This window comes from Asparagus officinalis, chromosome 8 (assembly GCF_001876935.1).
Source record: "Asparagus officinalis chromosome 8, Aspof.V1, whole genome shotgun sequence".
Lineage (NCBI taxonomy): Eukaryota > Viridiplantae > Streptophyta > Magnoliopsida > Asparagales > Asparagaceae > Asparagus > Asparagus officinalis.
Genome location: NC_033801.1, coordinates 125,404,832 through 125,420,991, shown reverse-complemented (window position 1 = coordinate 125,420,991; position 16,160 = coordinate 125,404,832).

Below are 16,160 nucleotides of genomic sequence, written 5' to 3'. Positions count from 1 at the left end.
TCGCTCAATCATGTGATTTTAGAGGCGTCATAGGAGGAAATCCCCTCCTATGACAAGGATACCCATTAATCTCTCTCTCTCTCTCTCTCTCTCTCTCTCTATATATATATATATATATATATATATATATATATATATATATATATATATATATATATATATATATATATATATATATATATATATATATATTTATATACATATACATACATGTATGTATATACTAGGATTTATGCACGTGTTAAATATTATGATTAAGTATTTTTGACTTACTTCTTTACTAAAATTTATTTCTCAGTTCTATTTTGATTGTTTTTCTCACTTATGTTTTGAAACTTTACTATTGTAATTATTATTTTTTTAATGTTTGTTTGAATGGGCTACGCTAAATTTAAATTTTTTATGTAATAATTGAATTGATAAGAAATAACTATAATCTAAAGCTAATTTGAATTTTCACGTTATTTAGATCGGCATGAAACCAAGCTTGGCTTAAGAAGGTATAATGTTATAAAAGTGAAAAACACTTGAAAAGATAATGTTATAAAAGAAGGATGAATAATTAAAGCCAATAAGACATAATGATTAGTTAAAAGTGGGCTAGAATGAAACTAAGGAGATTATAAATTTTTTGCTAATCACTGATAGACTTTAGAAAAAAATTATAAAATAAAAATTAATACTAACTCTATTACACTTTTATATGATAAATGCATCCACATAACTATATAAAAAAATTAAAAGAGTTTATGAAAATCACTTCTAAAGATTTCTGGTTTTACTAAAAAAATTAAGTTATTTTTAAAAATATTAAATAATTTAAATTTGTGTTGTATTTATAAAGAGCCTTTATGAGATGTTTTTATTTTAGCAGCTTGTTTTGAATGAGCCATGCATATTAGCTTTAAAAGTATAATATTTTTTTTATCGTGTTATATGGATGTTTGCTTGGTTTGCTTATCTATCTCTTATTTCTTCAATAAGTTGATATATTATTAACATAATTTACGATGACATGCATATCTTTCATACAAATTTGAGACATGTATAAGATAAAATTTATATTTAGTGGCCTTTAATAAGAATTTTAGTTATAAAATATGTTACCTTTATATTTAAAGATCTTGAACTCTGACAGTACTATTACATGCTTATCTTTGATCGTGTTCTTAAAATTAATCTTTCGTTGGTAGTCATATCCCCAAATAAGGATACTTACAGAGTCGTGCCACTATATAGAGAAAAGAAAAATATCAATTTTAATTTTTTTTACTTACACTATGGTAACTAAGTATCATGTGCATATTTTTTGTCCATTATAGTGATTTTTCTCATCTTATCTAGTTTATTATATCTCGCAATATAGTTGATCAATGGCTTCACTTTAGTTTTTATTGTAAGGTTATTTATATGAAATTTTATATTAAGCTTATGATTCCTTCGGTATTTTTAGTATAAAATATGAAAATTTATAAGTACTTACTAATTTTTCTTGTACTTTTCATGAATAATATTTTTTAAATTAGGACCTAATTGTTCAATATGTTCTTCAAGGAGAACTCGGTTAGTGCTTCTTTGCTTGATATGTTTTTTATCAATGTTAATTCATGTGATTCATGAATGTTTCTGAATTTTGAGTTTATTTCCTTCACCTCTCCATTTGAAATAAAAACAACTTAGTTCTTTTAAAGGATATCTCTGAACTTTCTGATAGTTTCTCCATACATAACTCCTTGTATTTTTTTACTTTATAAATAAGTATTATTAATATTAGAGATTAATGTTTACACATTATAATTAATTAATGCTAACCTATTATATCTTAATATAATAATATCAAACATTTTCTCTTTTCTTTGCCAAATTTTAACCTTTTTGTGATTTAAACTTTTAAGGGTGTGTTTTACAATTTTTAAACTTTGATGGTATTTTATAAAAATTTAAAATTTTAAGTTGGACGCTTATAATTTTCATGTTTCATGTATTGGTGATAAGTTTTTAAATGTTAGAATATTTCTCGTAACTCCGAAAATTTGAAGGTATTTTTATAATTACTAAAATTTTGAGTTGTTTTTTAAAAATTTTAAATTTTTAGCAATGTGCTGATATTTTCTAAATTTGATGTGTACTAGTTATAAGTTTTAAAATTTTAGATTTTTAATAATTTTTTACTTTTAAGAGAGTTTTTATAATTTTTGTACCTTTGAGGTTTTTTTTACTAATTTTAAATTTCTATGTGCCTAATGGTAATCCCTAAAATCCATCTATGTTGTTTCTAAGTTTTGAAATCTCTGAATTTTAGAATGTTTTTTTGTAATTTAAACATGGCTAAAAGTTCACTTATATGCCTTATTGTTTTGCTCTTGTAGTAGTTATATACCCTAAGTTACAAAACATTGTAAAAAATACCTTGGGTTGATAACTGTTTAAATTTAGCTAAAGGTGTTAAAAATACATGAAAGGACAATAATGCCCCTCCTTAAGAATTACCCCCCCTAACATAGTGAAAGCTCTTATTTTCTACTATTACTCATATTAAAGAGGAAGAAGAAGTTGGAGGCCACGAAAAGAAGATGATGATGAAAATAATCTAATTTGCAGGGTGTGGGGGGCGAGCAGCGGGTTGGAGGGTATGTAATACAGTAAATAATACAATAAATGAGTGTAAAAAGTATTCAAGTTGGTTAATAAATGAGGATAAGAAGTATTCAAGTTGGTCATAGGTCCAGCACATGGGAATATTCTAGAGAATATTCTCACAGCTGGTTAACAGAAGGTACCAACTTGGAAATTTTTGCAACTCAGGATATTTTTTGCTATATTTTGTAACTTAGGGTATATAACTGCTTTAAGAGCGAAACACATAGGGTATATAAATGTAATTTAGCCTTTAAACTTTTGAGGTTGTTTCTATAATTTTTAAAATGTTAAGGGTGTTAATTATAAGTTTTAAATTTTTAGATATCATGTTTGTTTTTAAGTTTAAAAAAGTCAATGTGTTTTGTGTAATTTTAAACTTTTAAGGCTATTATATGCAATTTTTAAAACTTTTGTTTTTTTATAATACTTCATGTATTATAATATATTATCTACGTATAATTTTTTAATCTTATTTTTTCTATATTTTTGAGTTATAGGTAGTTCATATGGAGTTAATATAGGATATAATTAGTATTTGGATAGATTAAGACATAAGTGAAATATTCATAATAACTTTTTTTAAATTGTTGACCTATAGATAATTCACGTGGAATTAGATAAGATATGATTAAAATTAGAATAGATTAGGATAATAATATAATATTCAAAAGAAGCTAAGGGTAATACTGACCATAGAAAAATTTTTCTGAACTCGCTTTTAAAGGGAGTATGACTTTTTCTATATTTTTGAGTTATAGGTAGTTCATATGGAGTTAATATAGGATATAATTAGTATTTGGATAGATTAAGACATAAGTAAAATATTCATAATAAATTTTTTTAAATTGTTGACCTATAGATAATTCATGTGGAATTAGATAAGATATGATTAAAATTAGAATAGATTAGGATAACAATGTAATATTCAAAAGAAGCTTCTCGGGAACTGGAGAGGAGGAGGGGAGGTGATGGCTAGGGCAAGGGAATCTGCGGCGACGCTGAACGGGGACGTCGAGGGCTTGGCCGAGCTTGGGCGGCGGCGCTTTCGGGCGGCGATCTGAGGAGGAGGGCTTCAGTGATGGCGCGATCTGAGCGGGAAAGAAGAGAGAAGGGTAGCGATTTTGGGGGGAAGGGATATATCAGCGAAGGGCTCAGATCTCTTTATTGGGTTTATAATAAACGGCCCGATCGCGCATCCTCAGATGACAGCCTACGGAGTCACCTCAGATTCACTTTTTCCTATATATATATATATATATATATATATATATATATATATATAAATATATATATATATATATATAATACTATTATAAAAATGGATTGGGATGTTAAAACATTTCTTCCGAAAATACCCTTTGAAACATATATATACATACATAAAATACATACATCCATACATAAATCATAGCATAACCCCAAATTAAATGCATACTCATAATACATAAAATACATGCATCCATACATAAAATGAAAATTATATTCATATGGATATGATATGCTGCTTTTGTTCTAAAGAAGAGGAAAATCATCTTCATCTCTTTGTTAAATGTGAGTTTGTATACTCAATCTGGAGATCTATTCAATATAAAATTAAAATTAAAAAAGATTTCACTTTGTATTCTTTAAAAGAAATTTGGAAGAATTGGTTTGATGAGAAGTATGATAGCTGGAATTTAGAAAGAGATATGATTATTTGTTCTCTTATTTGGTGCATTTGGCAGGAAAGAAATGATAGAATTTTTTCAAATAAGAGGAAGATATCACTTGAACTTTTGGGCAAAATTTTGGTTAGGTTCACAGATATCTGATCGTGCAACTAGATTGCAAGAGAAGAGGAGGAAAAAGGCTAGGTTTGCTGCAAATGTCGGAGTTTCTCCTGTACCTGCTGTTGGGAGTGTGGTTGATCTGCTGGAATGAAAGCTAAGCATGAAAAAGTGAATTTATTTTGTGGTTTAAATATGAAAACTTTGTATAAGTGTTGGTCTTTTGCTACATTTTATGATATGTTGTTGATAGTTGTTAGTAGTGTTAGACCTTAAGGTCACTATGAAAGAACCCTAGGGGGGGTGAATAGGGTTTATGCTAATCTAATCCGATTTTATGCTAATTAAAACTAATTAATAAATATATCCTAGCAAGTATGATATGATACAAGATATGTGCAAGGATATATAATATAAACAATGATAAAATTAACATGTAACAATGGCGATATAACAATATACAAGAATAAATGCGCCAATATCAAACTCAAACACAAGGAAATAATCACGGAGTTCGGACCTTCCGTCCTACGTCTCCGCTCCCCACTCCCAGGGAGAATCCACTACACAACCCAGTTTGGAAGCCGGAACTTCTCTACACACTCGGTTTTCTAGCTAACTAAAAACTCTACATACTCGGTTATCAAGTCAACCGACAACTCTCACAAATCCTCATAATGTACATACACGAGCTACAACCTCAAGTGTTGGTCCTCACGTATCGACTCCCTCAAGTGCTCGGAATTATCACCTCTCACTAGACCACTGACGCCACTCCTCTTGGTATCGACTTCGTCCTCACGACACACTCCTCTCGGTGTACAAGTGTATTACAAAGTGAACTTCACAAATTAAGCACAACAAATGATTGTTCTCTAAACAATGTGAGAACTCAATTAGGCACAACTCTAAGTCACAAACCCCACAACCCAAAATATACTATGAATGTAAATACTATAAGCTCAATAGGTTGTATGTGAACAAAGAGATTCAATAAAAACAATTTAACTAAACTCAATATAAATCTAGCTTATGGAAATTAAAACAAAACAATAAATAGCTAGAATGAGTTTTGGAAAACTTCTTTATAGATCAAGAGAGAGAGAGAGAGAGAGAGAGAGAGAGAGAGAGAGAGAGAGAGAGGTGTCAGGCAAGAGGTGTTAAATAGTATTCCTCGATATTGCGCAAGCTCTTTTTCTTTTACACCAGAAACAGGCGGCCTCTCTAAATCCCTCATCCCAAACGGAATACCTAGAAGTCCAGCCGTCTTGAATCGTCTGTCATACAAACCATCACAGATGGCTATGGATTGCACCTGTAGCCGTCGCTATTTAACACTGCCAATGGGTCAGGGGCCATACCTCTCGAGATTTCATCACGGTCGTATTACTTCTTCGTGCCCCCCTGCCCATGGATGCTTACCCGTCGCCTTGCCACCAATCGGGGGGCCCGAGCGACCATCGCTAACATCTCTCCGCGTTCGCAATCTTCCAAGTTAGGCCTCAGGCCATTCCATCCGCTCCAGAGCTCAGAGAGAGCTGGGCTTTTCACTTCAACCGTACGTCATAGGCCCCTATCAAATCAAATAAGCGCCCAGGAAAGAGCTTCATGGCCTGCCAGTTTCCCATCCGCGTCGCCCTTCTTACCCAAGCCGTTGCAGGAGCCGCTGGTAGCATGGGGGCACCTTTACGGGCAGATTCCGCCGATGGAGCAGAGGATCTCCAGCGCTGTTCAACGCGTTCCCAACCTTTTCCAAGTATGGATCCGCATATTCCACCTCCCATTCACCATCTCCGGATCTTTAACTTTCTACGCAATCTCTAGCTCGATGTATCGGTGAAAATGCCATCCATGATATCCATGTGGCTGAAATAACACATAGATAACTTCAAAGAGTTGAAGTTGCTCTGAAGATTAGGATTTTATCTGCAGCTGCCAAAGCATGTTCGTTTTCTACATCTCCCCAGTGCACGCGGATCCTAACGGGAAGCGCCACGTCTCCATGCAGGCCTACTCAGCAGGCGGGATTTGAGAGGCACTGAGGGATCGCACTCGCATAAGCTTAGAGGCTCGCGGTGCGCACCTTTAATACGACCCAGGATTACAGGAGCGTTAGTTACGAGGCCACCATGACTGTTGAGAGGAGACCCAATGGCTGCTTTTCCTCCAGAACCAAGGGATCGCGCGGCGATCAATTTGCCCCGACGCGGCCTCTCGCCCACCGCCAATGCTCCCCCACCGCCAATGCTCCTGCATCCAGAGACCCCAGCCGGCTCGCACACTCGGATCAACGCAAAAACAACTAACCCTATGATTTAGTTCTACTGCTGTAATTGTAGCTTCTAGCTTGTTGTAAATGTTAGTTCTAACTGCGCGACCTATTAGTCTAGCTATTCTCGTGTTAGGTTCTCACTCTAGCCTAGGCGTTTATTATAGTATAAATGCTTGCCGTTCCCAATGCCCGTATGTAGTTATTAGCCCTGCTCCCGTCGTTATTGCTATATGTTCTGCTTGCTTAGTTCGCTTCACCTCCAGCTAACGCAAGTTGTCTACGGCAAATCGGAATTTCCTTTCTTGCCTATGTTACTTATACGCCTGTGCTATGATTATTGGTTGTCTACTTTGGTAGATGCGGGGACCTGTGCCAACCATTCAAAACATTTATCTCCGGCTGACGAAATTCGATCTCAACTGGATCCTACCTGAAACACATCGTGGCCCGTCCGGGTATAACGGGCCGGCGCCGTTGGCAGCGACACGCGCTGGCCACAACTCTATTATACTTTCATTCAATTGACAAAGACGAGCAAATAAGCATTAAACCATAAACAAAACAAATTAATAAAACTCTACAATCTTCACAGAGCAGAACACTATTTATAACTTAATATCTAAGTAGACCCAAACAATTTTTTAAGAAAAAATCGATGAATTGAACCTAACGAGCTGTTTGGTTTGTTTAGAACCCGACCTTGAAATTTCAGGCTGAATAACTGACAGCAAGAACTCAATTTAGACACTTCATCATCTGCAAAATCGCATTAGAAATAACAGATTTAGATAAAACACGGAAATACCACGTCCCTAGAAACTAGCCAGCGCTAATCTTCGATTTCATGTATGTGATCTTTACGGTCGGTGTGTAGGACACTGGCGAAATTCTGGTGTTTCCGCAAAAAAAAAAAAAATCTTCGAGCAATGCAGCCCACGAGACAAAACAAAATTTCCCATCATGTTCAACCTAGTTGTTCCCTCCATGAATTTGAAGTATTCTGTTCGTTTCAACATGAAATCAAGGGGATATGGAAATCAACATTTCACAATTGTAGTTCGTCTCAACTCTTTTGCCAGCGTAAAGAAATGATTGTCCTTATCGTCTCACAGTTTTTCTGCCTTTTCACTCTATCATCGATGTGGAGGAAATGAGCCCTCAAATATAGGCAATCCCACGTACTCCCATTGCGAAAGTTGCACGCCAGGTCAGCTTGTCCCTCCCCAACACAACCAAACTGAAACCTGTAGCAACGGTAAAAATTGTGCAACGGGTCAAAAAACCCACAACTCAAAACGAGCAAGATTGTGCCTAACTCAGGAAACAATTTTATCTTCCACACCCGCTGCACTTATATAGTGGGATCAAACTCCATCCTCTCCTCAACATATTCTTCTCATAACCATTGCGCAGCAAAGCTGTCAGCTAAACAATTACTTATTGTGCATGCTATATTGAGGAGCATTCAGAGCACAATTAAAGCTGAGCTACAGTGGAAACAAGCCCAAGACTCTCGATGAATTAGCTGCAGAGCCAGAAGTTTGAACAGTTTGCACTACATAGTACTCAACTCTGACTCTCCGCCAGACTAAAGCTTTGCCAGATCAGGAGTAAACAAGGGCCAAATACTTTTGGGGCTGCCCCCCAACTATCCAAAATAGGGCAATGCCAGTATTTCAGTGCCCAGAAGAGCATCAGATAACAACCGCTAAGGTAAATTTTGAATGTACCCTCTCCTCAACAGCTTTCCCCAATGTTAAAGATGGATTATCGAAACACGCACTTGCGAACGAGCAATAAAGCCCTTGCCAAAACCAACAAGTTGCTTTACTTGAAGAAATGTATTGTTGTCTTTCAGGAAATTTTATATTCCTTGTGCATAAACATTGGAATCTGCCTGTTGAAAATGCTAAGCAAAAGTTTGAGAGAATGCAGGGACTCTTGTGTAAAGTCTGAGTTCAAATACAAAGTCTCGGAACAGATTTGAGATGAAAATTGATGCCCCAATGCAATATACCCATGCATATAGGTAACAAAAACTTCGTGTGATTAAAAACCAGCACACAAAACGCACGTATGCATTATGCCAGAACTCCCAAAAGCTCGAGAAACAAGAGCGCAATCACAAGCAGAAGGTATCTGCAAAATTCAAACATGCGAACAGCAATGAAAGCCATGCAGCAAGCATATATATTTCAAAGTTTAATAATCCAATTCCAACAGGTTTAAAATCAAAAGCTTAAGAAAACTAACAAGAGATCGTTTGAGGCCGGAACAAATTTGACCTCGCATAAGAGCGTGTAATAGGATTCACAACGGTTAGAACTGACATGAAATAGATTAGAGCTGAAGTGTTAGTTCTAGCCTGGTCCACCCTGGTTTGTTCTAAATGCCCCGCCTATCGAGTTAGTTCTAGTTGTCCTACTGCTTAGTTCTAGAACATCTCGACGTTAGTTCTATTCTTGTTGTCCACCTGCTTAAGTTCTATCCGCCTATCGAGTTAGTTCTAGTTGTCCTTACTCGTTAGTTTGGAGCCATCTCGGACGTTAGGTCTACAATCAAGTTGCGCGTTATTTTCTAGCACAAGTGCTTTGCTTCTGTAGCCCATGTTAGGCCTATCTCCAGGTAAATGTTAGCTTCTATATGTCTTCCTGTAGTTCAAGCCACACTCGAGCTTTAGTTCTACTCTCGTGGCCACGTTATTTAGCACCAAGTGTTTGTACTCGCAGATGCGCCATGTTATCCCTAAGCTCACTCCTAGTTAGTTCTAGATGCCCCTCCTGCTTAGTTCAAGCCATCTCCTGTTAGTTTCACTTTCGTTGCTGCGTTATTTCTAGCCAAAAGTGTTTGTCTCTGTCTATGTCATGATATCGCCTAGTTCACTCCTTGTTAGCCTCTAGCTGCTCCTCTTGTTAGTTCTAGAACATTAACAGAGTTAGTTCTATTACGTTGCTTAAAATAATTTACCCACTTAATCAAGCCTCTGTACCTACTGCTAAAACCTATAGCACGCAACTTAATCAATTTGGTACCTCTACCATTTTATTTCAGAATTCCATGTACTCAGCGCTTTTTAAACCATGTTTTGTACGTCATTATTCCTGGAATCAAAATTTATGTACACACTTATTCCAAGTTTTATGAACCCATTGTTACACGTTGTACCTACTTATAGTACCTGTTTGAACGACATAACCACAATGTTATACACGCTTTTGTACCCAACATTAATCAAGCCTGGATGTACCTTTACTTGTAAAAGATCGTTGTTGTACAACAACTGGATCTTTCTTAGTGTTTTCTGTAATCCCATTTATTCAATGTTTTTGGTATCCCACTTAACCATTTTTGGCTACTCCTACGATTCTGGTAAGCAATCTCATTTTTTTGTTACACATTAATTTCGACGCTTATAGAGACCCATTTATACACGTTCTTAGTGTCCCTACGGTTAGTTCTGGAGCATCTCGAGTTAGTTTTCTACATTTCAAGTTTTCGCCGTTGATTTCTAGTTACAAGTGCTTTTGCTCTGTAGCCCATGTATAGGCCATCTGCAGTAAGATCGTTAGTTCGTATATGTCTTGCTCGTAGTTCAACGCACATCTCGAGTTAGCTTCTTCTCTTCCGTGCCCACGTTATTTTTAGCACAGTGTTTGTACTCGAATGGCCCATGTTATCCCTAAGCTCACTCCTAGCTTAGCTTCTTAGATGCCCTCCTGTTAGTTCAAGCCCATCTCCTGTAGTTCTACTTCGTGCCTGGCTTTTATTTCTAGACCAAGTGTTTGTTCTGTTAATGTCGCAATGATATCCCTAGCCGCTCACTATTTTTAGTTCAGGCTGCCTCTTGTTAGGTCTAGAAAACATACGCAGAGTAGCTTCTATTACGTGCGATTAAAGTATTGGACCCACTATAATCAAGGCCTGTGATGTAATTGTAACACCACTCTCTGTACTAAAAACTTGTATCACCCATTTAATCAAGTTGCGTACCCACTTTATTCAAGTTGGTACCATATTTATTCCAAGCGTATTTTACTACACCATCTAACCATGTTGCTACCTCGCATATACTTGTGAATCCAAATTCTTGTACACACTTTATTCAAGTTTTGTACCCATTTTACACGTTGCTGTACCTATTTAGGCCACGCGTTTGTTACCCAGTTATACACGTTTGGTAACCCAATAATCAAGCCCTGTACCTACCTTGCTAAAAAACTTTTGTACACACTTAATCATGTTTTTACCCCACTTAATTCAAGTTGCTGGTACCCCATTTATTCAAGTTAGTACCCACTTAACCATGTTCTGTACCTCATTATTTCATGAATCAAAATTTTGCTGCACATTATTCAAGTTTCTGTACCATTTATACACGTTTTGTAGCCCAATTAATCAAGGCATATGTGAGGCCTACTTGTAAAAATTGATCGACACCCACTTAATCAAGTTTGTACTCATCTATTCTCTGCAAATTTTGTTACAAAGCGACTTATTCAAGTTTCCTGCTACGCGCACATGAATCAGATATACACGACTGTAATCTGCCTGGAATGTACGTTCACAGGCCTCATCTCGTTTAGACTCTCTTAGTTATGCTCTGCGATGTCAAATTATTTTAGTGACACCACTTGAATACTGTTTATGTTCCTCTAATTGCTTCTTGATGGAGATTTTGGGAAAAAGTAATTCAAATCTGTCACTCCATACCATGATTAATCCATACAAACGCACATTCATCCATCCATAACATACCTAACTCTGCAAGCGCCAAAAAGTAGAATAAAATTCAAATGTGAACATTCAACGCCGAAACACCTATGTGCCAGTTTTTGCGGCCCCCGTAAACGTCTGTATTTGGCTCCGTGACTGCCTGCTTAGAACTTCGACCTCCACGGAGCCAACAATTTTTTGTTCTCTAGCAAAAAAATTGCAACTTTATCATGCACAACATGCAAAGACATTGAAAAAATATTAAATCAAGATTAAGTATAATACCTTAGCTCAACTGACACAACCGTTAGATTATAATTCCTCCCTCCCATTTCCCTACAAAAACTAACACAAAATCTTTGGGATTTTGATACCATTTTTCTTGTGCTATCTCCACTCCACCGACTTAATCTTAGTAGCATGAGGCTGGTCGTTGCCCTTCGTGGCAACAGGCTTAATCTGCCCGATCGACCGAATAGTGGATTTGAGTTGCTTCCTCTATAGCAGATGGGGTAATCGATGAAGGTATGGCAATCGTGTTATGCTGCACTGCACTCTCAAATCCACATTGTCGTTATGTTCCTTCCTCAATCTTGAAATTCTCAACTTCTTCATAAAAATAGTCTGGTCGTGAATAATAGCACTTAAAGCTTATCATTTGAAAGGTACTTGAACGCAAGCACCATGTATCTTGCTAGCGCCTTTAGTTTACATCAGCATCGTCCTCAACGTCGGCCAATCGGTTTTAATGATAAGATAGTTTGGCTCTCACCCGTATTTGTAATGCAATGTTCTAACAACTCCGCCAACCAACATGTCTTTTTGGTTTTACTTTAATTGTCCATTCGTTTGCCCGTATTGCTCATGTGATACTCTTGATGGCATTTCTAAAGACATTGCTGTCTTTACTAAATGTGCAAGCATGTTGCATAAATGATGACCTTCCCATCCAAATCTCGCCCACAAGAAGTCACTTTAATTATTTTTTCTTTGGATGTATCCGAAAACAGGACAATATGAATGCTTTACGTATCTTACTTGGCTATTCGCAAGCCTCAAGCCCCCTATTCTATTTAATTTTCCCAAACGCGCAATTAAGCTAGCAACTTGTTGCGACGTCCAGTAGTAATTTCACTACAACTTTTACATGAAGCATGGCAGTAACTATCGTCTGAGATTCTTTCTAGAAAGATATCTAGTAAACAAGATTCTTTATCGGCTGTAATAATTCATCGCGAACGCTTGTATGTTCACTGTGGTTTAATGTTCAATTATCAATGTAGGGAACTGAGGTTTGTGGACTTAACAATATCTCAAATGTTGGTCTCAAGTTTTCAAGCGTGCGAAATTCCTCGCGCATAACCAGATCGAGCTATGAAACACAGCATTATCATTACTGCTTTTAACAAATCATGTTAAACTCGGCGTATTTTACCATCACAGAGAAGGATCCAAATCTCTAAGCATTAATTCCCTCACATAGTTTTTCCGCTGAGTAGACATGTCATTCCGGCAGCTAAAGTGTTCTTAAGATACACTGTGTGAGGCCCCAATGATTCTCGCATGATTGTCATAATTTACTAACCAACTCACTTTTATCTGCTCTCTCCTATTGTCGCTCATTTCTGTCCCAACGCTTTTTCCAAATTTTTTCTTCGATACCTCCTTAATACCAGCTTTGTATACTTACACCAACAATTCAACTCACCATAATCGAGTTAATGCATTGATATGAAGATTTTGTAAGGCAATTCCTACGACACCGGCTGCCAAGCACAAAAGCGATGGGCGAGTTTTAGGAAAAACTTGGAATCTAGCACCACACAGAGCTTTGATCCTTGATCAGCTGCTACAATGATGCTTACGTCGTCGCTAGCTGATACCTCGACCACTACATTTAACCATTGGCTAAAATAACCATATAAACGTCTCCTCCGTTTCATCGCGCCAATAACGCACACCCAAATAGAGGTAGTACTTGATCGAATGATGGTTAACACCCGAAAATGGTGCATAGCAAGTGCCTATATTTAAATGTTCGTTCTATAACGTAACATTCAAAGCAAACAACATCTACCAAATCAGCCCAAGTAAGAAGTTCCTCGCCGCCTTACCATCCATCCAAAAAACACTTCTCATCGTCCCATCATTTCTCTAATCAAGTGCCAAGAGCTAAAATTGCAGCCATTCAGATACCCTTTTTTCTCTTGAAATTGCACGAACTATGTTCACGCACTCCAGATATGGCCTCACGGTTGTTTCTCGTTTAAGTTCTCAAGGTTAGTGACCTTGGCATTTCTTGTTGATCGAGAGAGCTATGTCCATGCCTGATGTAGCCAATCTCTGTCTCTACAACCTTCAAATGGCAGAAGGCGCGGAGTAAAACCGCTTGTTCATTATGTCCTTAGAGATACTATCAACCTTTTTTGTCGAGGCAGCTCGATTGGTGAATGTCCTCGAATTAAGATGCTTTTTATCGTGTCATAGTTGCTTCTTTACCCGAGCTTGAGCGTGCGTGGTAATGCGATGACCATTATGCTTACTCGGTTTAAACTTTCGGACCCACCCATTTTTCAGTGCTTCGATCAGAGCCAGTTAAAATAACCATCCTTGCGCTTTGCATCTCCACATCTTGCCTTACACGAACTTCGGAATTACATTCCGACCATCTTCTCTTTTATCTTTTTAAGCATTTAAAGCCTTCTTTCTCACATACAAATATTCTAGATAATTGATTCTTTCTTTGCGTCCGACCGAAGCTGTGTGGACCCTTGAGCCGGCGAACACCAACATCCCTTAAGTCTCTGGCCGGTATGGCATTGCTAAGAAATTATAAGCCCCTTCCTCATGAGTAGAGAACTCCATTCCGAGTATATCGGATCAACGCGTGTTTAAATTATCTTTCACCATTTTTCAACGCCCATGAAAGCTGCATCACCATTCTTCTCTGGACACGAATCAGCATCAGATGCGCATCGTGCCCATCTCTGTCTATCATGCTCGGAAGTGCCTATAAACAATAGACGAGAAACAAAAACTCACAATGGCTAGAAAGAACAACGTATTTTGCGCTATATAGTCATATCTACAGTTAAGTAGTACAGCTATAAACAAAAGATATTATCACCTGAGGCGGGAACCCATGTTGTAGATGAGGATTAATGCATCTAGGTCCCTTGTTCTCTGATCTTCTCTTCCATTGTCTTGCACTCAACGTATGAGGGAGAATCTGTTGGCAAGTCTCGTATACAAGCTATACAAAATTTATCCACACATATAAGGAAAGTTCAAAATCTTGCTTCAAAAAACGTTTCATTCAAGTATTCATCCTCTTTTCACATTTTCACAAACAATCAATTTACGATAGTTTAACTAACCACAATCTGTGAAAGTCTTCATATTCCAAGTTTAACAATACATAATGGTGCCATCTAAAAATAGTCTTCTAAATTTATCCGGCTCGACTCCCACAACTTAGAACGTGCAGTCTGCTTGCCAAAACCAAGTAAATGTATGAGCTGAAATTTTAAAAGGAAGAGATAGCTATCCAAGGAAATATGCGATGAAGGGGAACGATTAGAACCATCATGAAATACCACTTAGATCTACACCAGGCAACGCCTCAAGCTAGCACACTAACATGCCTTGTAATAGAACTAGACATCATTCTCCATTAGAGTAACCATGCATCCGCGGTAGCATTAACATGCATTTCAGCTTTAAAACTAGCACGTTAATTTAGAGCCTATGCTAACATTGCATTTTCAGTTAGAACTAACACGTTTAATTTTCAAGACCTTTGATGCCTCCTACGTCCGGCTGGGAGGCGAGCTCCGGACAGCGCGGCGAAGTGCCAGATTGGCACCTACGCAGCCGGACAAACTGAGCGGGGGACGGTGCAGAAAGCGCAGGCGCGGGCGATGTCTGGGAATAATCTGATTATTCCATACAGCCTGGTTCGCGGAGGAGGGGCGCGAGGTGCATGGCGAGGCAGATGTCGAGGGCTTGGCGAGCCTCCAGGACGGGTTGCGGAGTGAACCTGACAGGGGCCGGAGCGTCGAATGCCGTCGGAGAAGGCCATGGGCTGATTGACGAGGCGCTGAGCCTCCGATGCGAGGAGGCCGTAGACAGCAATGACCAGCGGGCGACGCCTCCAGCGGCCGGGATCTCCGGCAGCTGGAGAGAGGGAGGAGCGGGCAGGTTGATGGGCCCTAAGGCAAGGGCCGACGGGCGCGGGCGACGCTGAACGGGGACGTCGAGGGCTGGCCCGAGCTTGGGCGGCGCGCTTTCCTCGGCCTGGGTGCGTGTGAGGAGAGGGGTCGGTGATGGCCCGACGAATTCGCGCCTTGAGGCGCGGCGAGTGCTGATCGCGGGCGGCGAGCTCCAGGCGCGCCGGGAATTTCGCGGCGCGCTGTGAGAGGCAGCGCCAGGCGCGGGAGGCTGATCCTGCGCGGAGAGATGAGAGCAAGGTAGGCGATTTTGGGGCGATGAGTAGATTTTCAACGAAGGGCTCAGATCTCTCGAGGGCGTTGAATAAACCGCGCCCCCAGATCGCGCCATCCTCAGAGCCAGCCTACCGCGCCCCAGATCGCTTCAGCTCTTTATCTAACATAAGGAAAATATTGTTAATCAAGCTTATAACAAGCAGCTTTAAGTCTGAATTAAAGGATGGTTTAAAGCCTGTTCAAAGTTGTCGGTTTTGCTGAAGAGAATTCACAAGAGGAAGAAAAGATCATCCTTTAGTGTTTAAGCTTCAACTCATCTCCTCG